Genomic DNA, 12,985 nt, shown 5'->3' with positions numbered 1-12,985 from the left:
TTCAAGAGGAAGGTTTTTATGTATAATAACATCTAATTAACTACTCTGAATGTAACGAATGCGATACCCATAAGCTGATAATTACATACAACAACTTTTTGCGAAAATTGCATTCTAATTTCAAACACCAATAATTTTTTTTTCAGTACAAACTTTTTAAGAGCAATTTAAAAAAAGAATAAATGCTTCAACAAATAATCATTATAATACAGGATCCAATGCGGGTCCTTAGTAATATTATGATTAAAGAGTTTAATTACACGTTGCATTAATTGGGACTGTAATGTTTATACGACTTTTCATGTGGAGTACGCCGCAGCAGATAAGGACGCCCATTCACGCGTCGATGGAGGTTGATTGATTGGTTTACTCATTCGTTAGACTTGTGCTTTATGTAAATGTTGGCTGGGCTTTGCATAGCGTTAGTGATAACAAAAAGCTTACTATTTTATGGAAAAATTGGTTAACTTAAAAAAAGTTTATTTTTCATGCAAATTTAGAGAAATAAAAGAAAATATAGTAAGTAAATAAAAGAAAATATAGTAGTAAAATCAATAACTGGTGTAAATATTTGCTTATTATTTTATTCCATAACAGTAATGTTTTTTATTAAACGCATAACAGTAAAGTTTTTTTATTTAATATAACACTTGCAGTTAGCCCCGGCTTCGCCTGTGGTACATATATAACCAATGTTACTTAGCGAAATTGCAGCTCTCTAATTGTGAAAGAATTTAAAAATCGGTCCAGTTGCTTTTGAGTTTATTCATTACAAACAAACAAAAATACAAATTCTTATATAATATCATATAATATTAGTGTAGACAAAAACACAATTTCTAATTTTAAAAACAATGTACGCCATAAATAAATTATTCGAAATTATTCAATGACATCCACAAACAAAGGAATGATAACGCGTTAGTAGATATCTAAAATAAACGAAGAAAACCAGTAGTAGTAGTATTGAGATGATTAAATAAGTGCGATAGTAAATTTCACGTTTTAAATATTATTAATTTCTACTAAAAATGCTCATTATTTTGATAAAAAATGTCGTGAGTGGTAAGTTTTACTTCGTCCCTTGCACCCCATACTTCATCCCTTGATCTCGATGCTTGGCGCATGTCGCTTTCGTTCGCTTTCCGTTCAGTTTTGTGGTGGCGTCTAATGGAGGTGCACGTGTGTTTTTAATCCCTGGTGGACGAAGATCGAAAGATTCGAACGTTCGATTTTTGAATTTTCCGTTGTGTGTGTTTTATTTCTAAAATGTAATTAAAACAATGTGTGTTTATTACAATAAATAAATAATTATGTGTTTTGTGATAACGTGACTTGGATTTTGGAATAAAATTATTATTATTGAAACGGTAAGTTGTTTTTGTATTTTTTTTGTCTTTATGTTTTTACCCGACTCGTGTCACTATTTATCTCTTACTAAAATTAAAATAAATAAATAAATTGTAAATTGTATTTTGAACCACGTATAAGTAATACATTGTTAAAGTTTTGTTCCATTTTGTTTATTTAAAAAGTAAATTCATTTAGATGTTAGTAAACATTTTTGTTTCGTAATTTTATTCAATTGAACCTAATAAAACATAAAAACAAGATTCGTCTTTAGGTACCTACGTAGTAAGTTTTACCAAGCAATTACTCCTTTATTTTTTTTTTTTCATTAGTAATATATAATTATCCTTTAATGTATTTGAATATTTATATAATGATATATATCTATCTATGTGATTTACACATGAACGATAGTGGGTCATTTAACCGCTTTTTTCTCCTGAAAATAAACAATTTATTTATAATATAGAAACGGGTCACTCCAAAAACGGCGGCATTCCATATGGAATAGGTTACCTTCTTATGCAAATTATTTGCAGTGTCGTTTCCCTAGCGTATTTCTATTTATTTTCTTTGGATAAAATATGTCCAGTGGTATGATGAGTATTAATAGCATAATCTATATACCTATAAATAGTATTTTAAAACAGTAATAGATAATATCCGTACATTAAATAGTTTTTAAAAAATGTTTGCTATTCAATATGGATGTGATATATAAAGATTAAAGACCAAACACCGATGGTTGGTAATATTTTTCTGTTTCTCTGTTTGTGTGTGCGTCGATATCCTAAAAACCGCTGGGCAGATTTTGACAATTTTGTACTGATAGATCAATTATGCTACATTTTCTACGCTTTTCTTTCTAGGGGCTATGCTATCCATGCGTGTTACCGGAGGGTAAAAAACGAATATGTAATTAAATGAGATCTCTTTTATTCTTGCCGCGAATTGTTTTAAATAACATTTTTTTACAACAGTAATTCTAACTGTACATGCAAAAAACATTATCACTTTATATAAAGACTATCTTACATTTAAACGCAAAATCGTACATTATGCATTTTATAACTTTTAATGTTATTAAAGGTATGTAAAAAAACATAATTATAAGCAGTTGATTAGCGATTCGCTCGTGAAATATATAGCATAAATGATCACGTACATGTTCAACGGTGAACTAATTTTTGAAGTCGGTCCAGTGGTTCCTGTGATACAAAGAGACAAACTAACTGTCTTATTAAGTAAAGGTTAGGACCCCTTGTTTAAAGTAAAACTAGTCAGGTATTAATTTATCCTGGAAAGTGTTAAAAACTTGTATACAATATTTTTTCTTATGTCATAGCGGCCACCTGAGCTGGTGGTTCGCCTGATACGCTGATAAGATAAGGTAAGCGATCACCGCCGCCCATGAACGTTCGCATTGGTAGTGGCTTAGCGAACGCGCTGCCCGCTTTAAGGGGTAAGGGATAAGGAAAGCATTAGCGATTAGAAAGAAAGAATGGACTTGGAAGAGCGAGGAAAAGGAAACTGGTCCCCGGCTCCCCCAATCACCGTACGAAACACAGTTACTTTTTTAAAACATATCTAGGAAACATATCAGAGTTTTATATAAAACCTTTTTACGCACCGATTGCCGTAGAAAGTGTAAAAATTAAATACCAAAATTGGAAGCTGATTATTCCAAGCGGCTCGGGAATATTAACACTCGGGAAATTTTAAATTTTAACACGCAGTCTCTTGTGTGACGTCAGAGGGTGTGGGTTCTCGTATTTCTACATATTTATTTGTAGTTTGCGTGATATAAGACAGCTATTATAATATTAATTGAAGCGTATTGCTGAGTTTACGGTTTATTTATTTGGAATAGATAGCGTTATGGTAGAAAAACGGATAAATAAAATTTATATCACACTAGCTGACCCGGCAAACGCTGTTTTGCCTTACTCTTATCATTTAGAGGTATAAAGAATAGATGTTGGCCGATTCTCAGACATTACTCAATATGCACACAAAATTTCATAAGAATCGGTCAAGCCGTTTCGGAGTAGTATGGCAACGAAAACTGTGACACTAGAATTTTGTATATTAGATAATGATGGATTTATTTATTTATGAATTTTATATATTAGATGATTATGATTTATTTTTTTATCGATTGTTTTAATAGATTGTTTGTCGCTTATTGATGGACAAATTTTTTTCATTTTAAGCTTAACAGTTGCAAAGCTGTCGAAATAGAAACATATCATTAAATAGGATGCTAGATGCTTCATAATAAATAATAAATCTTTATTTAACCTTGATAATTGTACAATTTAGAATGACTTTTTAACGGATTTTAAACGCGTTTTGTGCATTATATTATTAACCCGACGTTTCCAACACTACAGCGAGCGTGGTCACGGGGAGACTGAGGAATTGAATAATTTGATTGAGAGGCTCTGGCCCTCTACTTAGCTATAACCTGTGTTAAGAGAGCCAGTCCCTTCCCTGCTCATGTATACACCTGTAGGTAAAATCTTTAAAGATATATTAGAAGTTTTATTCTGAACTAACCGCCCCGAGCCCCGGCTTCGCTAGTGGTGCATTTTTCTTTCCATAGGAGCCTTCCTTGTACCTTACTAAAAAAGTTTAATGAAAACATCAGAATTGGTCGACCCGTTCTCGAGTTTAACGCTTAGTAAAATATTTGGCCATTCATTTTTATATACACAGACAATGCAATAACTAACCTAAACGTCTCGTAGCTACAAATATTAATTTTTATTATTCCAGTTATCTATCATATGTATAAGAATTTGCTTTGTATCTATTTTTCTAAATTTCTAGCAAAGAAACAGTAAATCCTGTCTAAGTAAGTCTCTCTCTCTTTGTTTGTCTCATGTATTCTACTGAACCATTGAATTTTGCTTCAAAGACAGTTTGCGACCTGAGTATACGGTTAAAACCCTGGGACAATCTGTCTTTGTCGGTGTTTCCCATGATGAAGCCGCGGACGGAGAACTAGTTAATACTGCACATTCCGTCGCAGCTTTACGAAGTACCACCTAACATCTTATTGATGACACAATAAGCAAGACGGCACCATAAAGCAATTACAGAGCGTCGATAAAAATGAATAATGTTACATACGCCACGACACTTATTGTAACTGACCATAAAGTTGCGGCTGATTTACGATATCGGTGTTATACCTACCGCGTTTATAGCACGTGGTTCGAATTTATGCTCTATGGTTTGAGTACGCGTAGGTGTTGTATACCGAGACAAAGTGAACAAATGTCTGTAAGTGGTTGTTTAGACATGCAAAGTTTTCTAGGGATGAGAAACTGGGATATTTTTGTTCTTCGTATGGCATAGTATGTTATCGTTTGATTTTACGCGATATTAAACAGAATTTGTAGTTTTTACGTGTCGGAAACAACAAATAGGACAGTATAGTAGCTAATCCTTGAGTCTATAGGCTGTGCTATCACATGCGAAACCTAGCGGACGCTCGCGGAGCGCTAATATGCTAAATATATACCTAGAATAATATAATACGCCCTTAAAATTTGAAAGATATATAAAATAACTATCAAATCACGTTTAAAATCCGTTCAATTTTTCTTCTTTGTCGTATTATGCTTCTAACATTTAATTTTTTTCAAAAATTCGAAGTACCTCCCGGTACCTACTGATTCAAAGGCTTGAATTTTTTTGCTTAGTAACTTACGCAGGTGAGATGAAAGAAGTAATATTAAAGGTTATTATTATGTAAATGATGCGACAAGGAAAAGACTGGATTAAAATTACGAGCGCCGGGGTTGAAGTTTTATTCGAGAAATGCTTGACCCGGAGATTCTGTTGAATCGAACTTTGAAGTTGTTTATGATATTGGATATAGATTGATTAAATATATATTCTTATATAGAAATACATCAGTATAGAAGTCCTCCAGAGTTATTGATTGTAGCGATGATAGTTAGGAAAAATCAATGCTTTTGCCTTTGAAGACTAAATCTTAAATACTACATTTTGTTTGTGTGGAAAAATCTTAACAATGTGTGCAATATAGTTTAAACGATCTTCCAGTGCTTATTAAAAGTTCTATAAAAGTACTTTATGAAAACAAAGATTTCACGTTCACGTTCTTTAAGAGTACATTTTTAAAATCCACAACATTTCTTACCAACTATAACATTGTTAATAAAAAACAGACGACACCAGGCTAACAGCTAGTTTAAATATAGATAAAACATAAAATGTCATCGACAAGCCAATCTGTTCCACATCCTAATCTTTATTGCTTCCCATCGATGAGTTTCTCTTTAAATCACGTAATTGCCATTATTTACATATGCGCCTACGCTTGGATATTGTACAGATGCACTGTGTTCGACTTTCCGATGTATTTGATAGATATTTTTAACCAGAATTAACTGTTACAGTTCGTGTTTCAAAATGATTTTTCGTTTCCTAGTATCGTTGATTTATGTTATTTGCTTGCTTTCTAATTCATGTATTATATTCGGATACAGTTTTGCATGTAGGACGACTAATTGTTTATACGAAAATATAACGAATGTATTATCTGTATAGTAAATATTATGTATTTATTAACTGAGATTTTATCGCTGTATATTAACATTTATGATATCTGTATAATACTTTTTTATATATTACTAGCTGCTCCCCGCGGTTTCAGTCGCGTATCCCGTAGGAATATCGGGATAAAAAGTTATTTATCCCGATATTCCTTTATTTTATTTTTGCCTATATGTTATTTCAGTTTTCCAGCTGTCTACATACCAAATTTCATTGCAATCAGTTCAGTAGTTTTTGTGTGAAAGAGTAACAAACATACACACATCATTACAAACTTTCGCATATATGATATTAGTAGGATTGAATCGATAACAATTAAAACGACCCGTTTGAGTTTCGATTCCCTCGTTTTGAGAGCTACACATAGATATAGTAAGTAACACGGATACACTTAATATCTAGTTTTCCATAAGAGTCAAGCATAGTTAAATCACATAAAAATAATGTTAATCTAAACATGATTAACATTATTTTTATTGCAAATAAAGTTTATCAATTATTAATTATTATTATTATGTGTATCTCTCCATAATACTCGGGGACTATTATTATTACATTAAATCAACCAGATGAACAAACAATACTATTCGAGCAATGTTAGCGCATACAATGTAGGAGCAAATAAATCCTGTAAGCAAATCTACACTGCAAGTTTGAAGTTATATTGTCATCGTGTAGTTGAGAAAATCTCATCGAGACAAAGAAGATTAAATTACGGTCCAAGTTTAGAATTTCGTTAAGAGCTTACGAATTTACGATGCGCCGTTCAAACGGGGTCCCGGATTATGGGCTGATCAAATATTTGTGGATTATTAACTGATTAATGAATTGTTTTCCTATCGTGTTCCGTATACAGGGTGGTATTTTGTTAAGCCACCTGGAAGCAAAGTACTCTCTTATATTGAAGATAGAAAATTTAATTCATTATTTTTGAAACAAAGAATTACTGCATTTAAAAGTCAAAATTTTTCTTGAAATAACATCCCCGTACTTTAACCTATCGTTTAAGCAAACCTGGATGATATCTCTATAACAAACTAATTCATTATGAAAGCTTTAACATCACGGTAAGAATGTCTTGATAAATTGGTATCGTTTAATATTGATAACAGTTCCACGTAGGTAATTTGTTTAACTCCTAGGTATTCCACGATAGGGGATGTGTGGACCTATTGAATTATGTCAATAGCTAGCTAGCGAAATTTCGGGACATAGGCAGTGTCCATGTATGTGAAAATTAGTTTTCGCTATGTCGGTACATAGTACCCAGGTACATGTAGTTATATAAACCTGTCTTCAATAAAATCAAATTTTTGCTCTCTTTTTGCTTTGAGATGTAATAAAAATATTCTGTCAATATTGTACGTATATTTATAAAATTCAATGATTATTTAAATAGTAAAGCAAAGCTTGTACATACAATATTTATTTATTTATTATGGACAAAAACGGACACCAATGTATAATTGAAAACATGAATGATAAATAGGCCGAGTGTTGTTTTAATTACAAGTTGTCACGGGTCGATTTCGGACAATCATAGGTTTACATTTAATTACGTATTACTCAATTAAATATAAAGTCAAATATATAAAACCAAAATTAAATAGTACTTATTAAAATTATTGACTGAAAATTTAAAATAAAATATACCGCTGTTGCAGCGTTATTAACAATAGAGCCACTGAGTCGAAATCAATATTATCTTACCTTAAGTAAAATACCACAAAGGACCGTCGCAAATTGCTGACGCAGATGAATTTCAACAGGGTCACGTTGGGACCGATGTCATCAATAAACGCGCTTAATTCCTCTTGTTTTATTATTTAGATTAAACACTTAAATTGTTACACGAATGAGGTTTCACTAATGAAATCGAAATTATGTCTCAAGTTAATCGAATAATTTAAAAACTAGTTTCTATACTTATAATTTTTACGAAACACTAAAAGCAGTGGTGGCTCAGTGGTGAGAACCTCGGGTTTCAAATCGATAAGTCAGCGTTTGAGACCGGGCGAGCGTGCAGGAAATAAATTGATTTTTCAATTTATCTGCGCATGTGGATAACATCACCACTGCTTAAAACGGTGAAGGTAAACATCGTGAGGATATCGGCATGTCCGAGAATCAAAAGTTCGACGACATGTGACATCTGCCAACCCGCACTTGGCCAGCGTGGTGGATTATGGCCTGAACTCTCATAGGAGGCCCGTGTCCCAGCAGTGGGAACATTTAAGGGCTGCTGATGATGATGACAAAAACCGGCGCAAATTGTCACAATTAGACGAAATTCTAATGGAACCACACAGAAAGCATCAAATGACACATAGTCAATAGTACTTACTGAGATAGCAAACAAACAAAAACACAGTCAAATCCAGAACCTAGAGAAAGTCGAATCAAAACCAAGGTATTAATGAAAATCAACTCTGAACGTAATATGTTGATTAAGTATAATAACACTAAGTATGTTTTGCTAAAATCTTCCCGTTACGAGTGATTCGATCATTCCATTATTTTTATTACGATCATATTAATGCGACGTTCACATATTATTAGTCGGAAATGGAATCTATTGTCTCACTATTGCTTTTATGTTATTGATAAAGATAATTATTATTTCTCTTTTCTTTTTTAAATTCATTTAAGAGCCATATTACATTTTAATTTAACTTCATATTCATATGCAGGATAGAAAAGTATTTAAAGAGTTATTAGAAAACATACTTACAAGAAAAACAATATTACCGTTAAATTATACCATAGATTTTTATTTATGTAAACCTATGTGTGCTGCTTTCGTTTGTGAAGTTTCATTAAAATCGGCTCAGTTATATCGATACAAAAAGGAGTTGACATTCAATATAAAATACAATGCAGTCCCTTGCAAACAAGCTCTTGATGTATGCTAACATTATTAAATTGTCTTCATAAAATGTATTCAAACGTAACAAACAAACAACTACTGATAAATTCCAAATATTACTAACATTACCAAAACCCAATCATTCCCATTTACTTATACCTTCTATAACATCGATACGCGAACCATTAAACAAAAAAAAAAACGACTTAATTAAAATTCTAATCCCCCAGGGTTGGTTACTACGAATAATGTAAGGCTTTTGTAATATGAAGGCCGCAGTAATCTCAATGTGGATCGGAGCTAATGGTTGTGCAGTAAAGCGAAGCGTTGAATTAACCTACATTCTAAACTGGCTATCAGCTGAGGATACGTGTCCGATTTTGTCTGGATTTTATGTGGCAATTTTTCAAGTATCCCCAGTCTCCTCTGTAAGCCAGTAAACTGTTTGGATAGGTTTGTTTAGAAGTGGTGGAAGGCCGAGTTTCTAGGTTGTGTTTATATATTTGAACCTACAAAGTTCGATGAAACTCAGTGAAAATTACCTGAAAGCGAGATATTCTGAAGTTATCTGGAGGATAACAAAAAAAGTTTTGTATTGATATATAAGCTACACCGCCTTCAAAATGTCTGAACTAGCCCTAATTTAAATATAAACACATGGCCGGCACCAGCTTTCAAATGAAAAGTAATAAAAATCGGTTCACTCACGGGAAAAGTATGAGTATAACACAAAAAATACACTCGAATCGATACCTTCTATTGAAGTAAGAATAATCTTTGCAATAAATATACAAAGGTACGCTGTATACTCCATTATTTCAAAACAAATAAAAAGCTTTCTTTCGGGTTTTACATATAAATTTTCCGCAATATGATACTCTTTTCTAAATCTGATTCAGGATTTAGGAGATGAATAGATTGACGTTCGCATCAGGCCATTTCCATTTATTCTGTCACACTTACTTAACTGAACATAAAAAGTACATCAGCATACGATATATTATTATTATGGTTTGAGATTTATATGTTACTAGTTGCGCCCCGTGGTTTCACCCGCGTAAGTCCGTATCCAGTTGGAATATCGGTATAAAAAGTTGCCTATATGTTATTCCAGTTGTCCAGCTGTCTACGTACCAAATTTAATTGCAATCGGTTCAGTAGTTTTTGTGTGCAAGAGTAACAAACATACACATACATATACATTAATTCACACAAACTTTCGCATTTATAATAATAGTAGCATTTTTTATGAATAATGTTTCTAAGCGGGGCTACTACGCTGTTACTATCAAATAGAAACAATTAGATAGACTTTTGTGTTGCATTTGTAAGTGTTGCCATTTCACTACAATCGATTGTAGGAAATTAATGAAATCACGATTAATTTGGATTTATAACTAGCGGTCCGCTCCAGCTTTGCCCGTAGTATAGGTGCGTATAGCGTTTCTGATATAATGAGACATAGAATTTTTTAAATCGGTCCAGTAGTTTCCGAGATAAGCGCGTTCAAACTGCTTAAAGCTTTACATTATTAAGCGAGTATGTAGATAATTAGACAAACAAATACAAGCAATCAGAACAGACAACTTCAACTTTCTTACAAAACATCTTCGAATCTCGAGACGTTTAATCGACGCAATAAATTCCGTAGTTTTTACAATTGCTCCCATTTTATGGAACCCGGTCCATCCTTTATGACTGACGGAAATAGTTCAATATATCAATCAATCGTTTTACTGCGAAACATTTTTATGAGCGGTTTAATGTCATTGCGGTTAAAAATATATCTTGGGAAAGTTTACGGGACGTTACTATGTTTTATGGCGGGAAATTTACGGAGCTTAGTGAATGATGGAAGTTTCTAGTGGAGTAAAAACAGATGTTTCGGCACTGTAGATTCGCAGCTTTTATTGCTTCTACGCCCGCGACTTTGACCCCCTGGGCATGTTGTCGCGTGACGAATAAACGTCCATCGCCTATTTAACTTCGCCTGTGATTTCTTAATTTTCGCGATGAACGGAAGTTTCCTCAAATTCCCATACTTTATCAGAATTAATTAAGATAAGATATAAAAACGTAATAGACACGCAGAAGGTCGAATACTATTAGATTGAATTAATTATGCTGGTTTATTGATTTATTGTTTCGTTTGTTTTAAAATTAAATATTTGATTTGAAACGTCCCTAAAATTTGCTAAAATGTATACAACAAATAAATAAAATATATTAAGTAAAACACGACGATGAAACACATTACAATTTTGTCTAAAACTCGAAATCCTGAGAATATAAACAGGTTTAACGGATTTACATGCAGCGTGATAAAGGCTGGCCTATTAAATTCCATATATTATCGCTTTGTAAATAATCTACGGAACACCTGCCGGGCTTCCTGTCCTTATCTTATTGGTTGAGGATCTCTGATTATACTTTTTTATCGCCGCGGGTGCATTTTATAACGCGGAGGTTTTATAACCTCCTTGGGTTTTGAAAAGCCTAGTGGCGTCATTATTTAAAACGCCACGATTAACTTTTCCATGGTTTTATGGGGTAGCTTGTTTGCTTGTTATTGTATTGATGTTATTCTGGAATTTGTTATTGTAATATTATAAATGGATATGTATATATGTAATTATTCGATTATTTTCATTAAATGTTTATAAAAGGATTACTTAGCTTATGAAACGTATGAATGATACACAGGTAAATATTTAATAATCGTGTTATAGATAAATATGTTTGCAATTGAATCTACGTTAGAGATGTTTTCATGCTATAATTAATTTCAAAAAATTTAAGTTGTTTTTTGTTATCACTGGGTTGAACAAATAAATTTGAAAATAGTACCGTGTCTATGAATGCCTATAGTATGGAGCCGTTTGAATTTTACTTTTATTTTATTCGTTTATTTGTATAGATAATATAATGAATTGGTCATATTTAATATCGATTTTAGATCTCAAACAACTTGGAACACAATATGAACCCCGCGGCGTTGTGGTCTGCGGTCGGACTTGGGTTTCCGAATCGATATGTTCTGTGTATTTGTAAATAGTTATTGTTAATATTGATTATCTGTTGGCGAAGTTATTAAATGCTGGCTTTTCGCCCCGACCTCGCCCGTGGTACATATATAGCCTATATCGCTCGGTGAACTTGCAGCTTTTAAATGGTGAAAAAATTGTTGAAATCGGTCCATTGGTTTTTGCGTGACGTTACAAACATACAACTTACTAAAATATTCTCTGTATAATAGTATTGTAGATGGGGACAGTTTTTGCGTCATCTTTGGGTTAAAATATATTTAAAAGAAGCAGCGTTATGATATTCTACTGTATCTTACAAGTTATTCCTTCGGGATGTTCTGTGTCCCTTAACGGATTTGATCTTAATATGACAGTAGTTTTAAAAATCCTATAAAATGCGAGTCACGTTGAGCCTAAACTGCACAAATTATAAGCTCATAAAGATATTCTGTATATTATATTCTGACTTCATTAAATCCATAATTTCAACCGAATTAAAAACAGTGGTTCGCAATTCGACTGTATATTTGAGACAGTTAACTCTTAACTTTTTACTTAGTAATCTGATGAGGGCAAATTTTTTATATTGAATACATCAAGCCATGTGACTTGTAAATAAAGCTACACTCGGCATTTCTATTTATAATTGCCATGTTTAGTATTGTTTAAGTGTATGTTTTGTAAGTTGTCCTAAATAAAGAAATAAATAAAATTTTCAAACTTTTTGATTTCATTGGTTTTTTGTATTTTTGTCTCGTGTATGTTAATTTTTTTTTGCATGTTCCTTACGTATTATTTTGTTATATTATGTATTATGCTTGGTTATTATGTTGTTATGTTGTTTATGTTATGTCATTTCTCTTCTTATTGTGTACACTGTCTTCCTTATTCATTTCAAAGAAATAAATAAATATTCAAAGCACTTGTCATGTGGTCCCATTTGTTCTATCTTTGACAATTTAAGGGCTGTTTAGTACTTTTTGTTAATTAGATATGGGTACATATAAATAAACAATGAATGTTTCTTATTTGTTACGAGTATTGTTCTTATTCGTTTTATACCCATTTTGGAATAACAGCCATAGTATTTTAAACGTCGTCGTCTCATATCGTTTTAAATGACACAAGTCTAGAATTTACAATTTGCATTTAC

General features: G+C 32.4%; 1 protein-coding gene across 1 annotated transcript in view; it reads left to right on the top strand.

The window, feature by feature from the left end:
* The first annotated feature begins 1,157 nt into the window (after window positions 1–1,157).
* LOC119836074 (nephrin-like) overlaps window positions 1,158–12,985 on the top strand; it is a 59,717-nt gene continuing 47,889 nt past the window's right edge. The window contains exon 1 of the mRNA XM_038361288.1: window positions 1,158–1,370. The gene's annotated coding sequence lies outside the window, so the exon portion shown is untranslated. The remainder of the gene's footprint in view (window positions 1,371–12,985) is intronic.

Source organism: Zerene cesonia, chromosome 22, assembly GCF_012273895.1.
Source record: "Zerene cesonia ecotype Mississippi chromosome 22, Zerene_cesonia_1.1, whole genome shotgun sequence".
NCBI classification, from domain to species: Eukaryota; Metazoa; Arthropoda; class Insecta; order Lepidoptera; family Pieridae; genus Zerene; species Zerene cesonia.
This window is presented reverse-complemented; position numbering and strand designations above follow the sequence as displayed.